Source organism: Tupaia chinensis, unplaced genomic scaffold, assembly GCF_000334495.1.
Source record: "Tupaia chinensis unplaced genomic scaffold, TupChi_1.0 Scaffold000637_1, whole genome shotgun sequence".
Taxonomy (NCBI): domain Eukaryota; kingdom Metazoa; phylum Chordata; class Mammalia; order Scandentia; family Tupaiidae; genus Tupaia; species Tupaia belangeri.
This window is the reverse complement of record NW_006160158.1, coordinates 33,049-37,021: the sequence shown is the minus strand read 5'-3', so window position 1 is coordinate 37,021 and position 3,973 is coordinate 33,049.

Here is a 3,973-nt window from a genome sequence, read left to right as displayed (position 1 = left end):
AGCAGGACACCATCTGAGGAGTTTTCAATCACCTTTACTATTAATCTTACATTTTACTTTTTAAATAGTGAATTGAAAATGATGGCAACAGAGATGAAAATAAAGAATTCAGCAATTCAGAGATAAAAATAACTAAAAGACAAGATGAGCTGGCACTACACCAGTCTTGCATGTTTTAGTTTAGTCTATTATTTGTTACAAATATTATTACAAATAGTAGGTATGTTTATATAAACCTCTCCAAATTCATATGTATTTATAATAATGCAGGAGACCTAGGACTGCCTTCTTTTGTCCGAGTTATGGCTCTTTATGTTTTTCTCTCAGTTCACCTACAAATTTGTTAACCACATTTTTTATTTTTAAGCAAAATCATCTTGAAAGGCAGACATTTATTGATTTCTGTTAATCAACTTTCTTGGAGAATTGTAAGAATATATGAGAAGATGTCAATAGAATGTGCTTCAAGAGACAGAAAACAACCATATAAAGGTAATAATGTCCATATTACTGTACGTCAAAGACTTAATATTATCCTGGAAAACCCTTACACTAGAATACCTGTATTAAGGGAACCAGCAGTAAGCGTAATGGCTATGTCGCTGGACTCCCACATAGTAAACCGCAGTTCGCGTCCCGGACCCGGTGGCTTAAAACTCACACTGGGCGCGTGTGCATGCGTGCCCAAGATCCCGAGAGGAGAATGGAGGAGAAGGGATTGTGGCGTGACCATCCCCCCTGGGGGGTGATTTCTCGCTTTCTGTCTCTATGTCTCTGTCTGTCTCGTGAGCGCACGCACCCTATAGCAAAAACCTCTCAAAAAAAAAAAAAGAATACCTGTATTCATATAATACAGAAAATGAATTAAAAAGTTATGTTTCTTTTTATTTCCTTTTATTATCTAAGCAATTTCCAAAGACTTGTTTACCTAATTTATACATTAAAATGATAGTGTTAATGGATTTCTTTTTTAAAGAAGGCATTTTCAAAGTTCTTGTCACAGTTTTGGACAAGATGGACAAGTGGTGATGATAGTTATAAAAATGTTCTGCTTCATATTGATTCATACTACATCAATCTTATAAACCCAGGGAATTCATTTTTAAACTGTGGGAATATAATTTTAGCTTATTTCATAACCACAGTACAAAATTAAGAACCTTTCCAAGTACGAAATTCAAATACACCTTGCGTTTTGTCTGCATAAACAGGGATCAAACATTTAACATCTCTTGTTCTTATAGGGCTTTTAATATTTTTGGCCACAAAATAGAAGGTTCCTCTAAGCTGATATGTTTCCAAGTTCAAAATGTTATTTCTTATGTCTTCAAGGGCCTTGCTTACTTTACTTTCTTCAGAACTAATTTTTCAACAAAACTATTCTGAAACATTTTCTTATATACAACATTCAAGAATGTATAATACACTAATTAATGCATATATTGTCGGTTTTTTCTGCAGATATAATACAGTCCATTTCTTTAAAATTATTCAAGTATACACTCCAGAACAATGACTTTTAAATTACATGGATAATTCATAGCACTTATTTTTTTAAAAAAATTATTTTTAAATGATAGAATTAAATTGTGTACTTTTCTCCAGTAAAGTAGACAACATATCTTGGAAAGCATATGGACAATGGAAACTATTTAGAATGTGTAATTTTTAGTTAAAAATAAAATTAGTACTTTTAATTAACACTATTTTGCGGGGGGCAGGTGAGACTTTCTCTATATGGCACATGTTCTCACCGGAAAGACAGAGAGAGACAGAGAGACAGAAAATAAGCAATCACCCCCTCCCCCGAATGTGTTTAAGCCACCGGGAACAGGATTCGAACTGTCATCAGCTACATGGGAGTCCAGAGCCATAGCCATTACGCTAACTGCTGGTCCTTTAATTAACACTTTTGAAGGAGACATATGAAAGTGAGAAATCATTCCCCAGGGGTATGGCCTTGCCACAAACCCTTCTCAGTACGCGATTTGGATTTTGGGCATGTACCCACACACACCTGGTGTGAATTGCAAGCCACCACTTACAGACTGGAATCACACATGAGAGTCTAGAACCTTAATACTATGCCACATGCTGGTCCCTTAACTAACACTATCTAATAACACTTTTGAGTTCTTGCTTATCTACGAATTTACTATTATCATGAGACAGAAAGATGTATGAAACATAAAACTCGCACTTTTAGAACTGGCTACAGGAGGCATTTCAGTTCAAATAAATAGCATTTGATATCATACGCTCCTAAATTTTTAAGTTTTATCTTGTGTATATGTTCTTTGAAGACAGAAAAATGTAACTCTTCTTACAGATATTAGTAATCAACTCTGTACCTTTAAGAGGTGTCTGAAAAGTCAACTCATATGAATCTACTCTAACTCTAGAACTGAAAAAGACCCAGGAATGGGCAGCCAGTGACCTGAGCTTTTATGAGGTATGAGGAAAAATAAGCAGACTTACACCTTCTTTTCTACAGGAAATGGTTCTAAACATACAAGAGAACTCCTCAATTGAGGACCCCTATTTTTCTCTGTACTCTGAGCCATCACTTTACATTACTCAGTAAGGGGGTGAGTAGGCTCTCTGTGATAACATCAGTGCTATTGAATAACTCGTATGCAATTTACTGCTTCACATAAGCCTGCCTCAGAACTTGTGTTACCTGTGCCTGATACTCTCCACAGTGATTTACAATAATTTTCCAATTATTTTTAGTACTAAACCCATTCTCTCATGAACTAAAAAATAATGTCAATAATCAATATAAATTACATTTATATTCTTCGTAATAGGATATAATCATATTTTCTTAAGTATATGTTAGCTCTGTAAAAAACATGCTTTCGCCATGAGTGGTTAAAAACAATTACATAATTTGCACCATTTGTATTCAAAAGCTGTGCTGTTCAGTATATTTAAGAATTGTTTTAACTTGGGCTGATTGTATTGGTAAAGAGATGTCTGTGTAACAGATGATGGAGGTCTGGAAAAGCATGTCATTCCAGTCAATACTTGTCCAGGTAACAGTAGGACTTCTTGGACCACAAACCGGATATGAAAAGAGGCCACTGATATGACGTGAAACTTTGGTGCCATTTGATCTTTTTTTAAAAATTTTTTTCTATTTTTTAAATTTTTTTAAATTAAAAAAAAATTTTTAATACATTCAATCACATTATTTAGCTTACAAGGTGATCATTTCAATATGTGGACATTTCTCCCCTGTTGATTAATACATTCAATCACATTATTTAGCTTACAAAGTGATCATTTCAGTATGTTGACATTTCTCCCAGCTGATTAAAATATAACAACACTACCTCCCTGTCTCAACAATGCTGTCTTCATATCCCTCCTCCAAATGTTTTTCTCCAGTCCCCACTCCTTCACACACACCACATCTGGCATTCACATCCATCTCTTGTGTTTGTACATCCTTTAACCTGTCAGTTCCAGTTATAGAGTGCGGACAGTCAGTATATGTTAACTGGAGACATACAGTGTCTCTCCTTCATAGCCTGGCTTGCTTCACTCAGCAGTAAATCTTCCATATTCTTCCACTCTCTGCCAAAAGCCAGGGTTTTCTTTTTTTATGGCTGAATAGTATTCTATAGAGAATATGTGCTACAGTTTTTCAATCCATTCATCCGTATGGGGGCATTTGGTTTGGTTCCATGTCTTAGCAATCGTGAAAGGTGCTGCAATAAACATCAATGTGCAAGCACTTTTCCAATGAAGAATTCTTCTGTCCTTTGGGTGAATACTGAGGAGTGGGATTGCTGGATCATATGATAGTTCTATTTGTAGACTTTTGAGGAATCTCCAAATTGTTCTACACAGTGGTTGGACTAATTTACATTCCCACCAGCAGTGTGAGAGTTCCCCTTTCACCACATTCCCGCCAACACATCTTTTTTTTTTTTTTTTTTTTTTTTTTTTTTTTTTTTTTATTTTT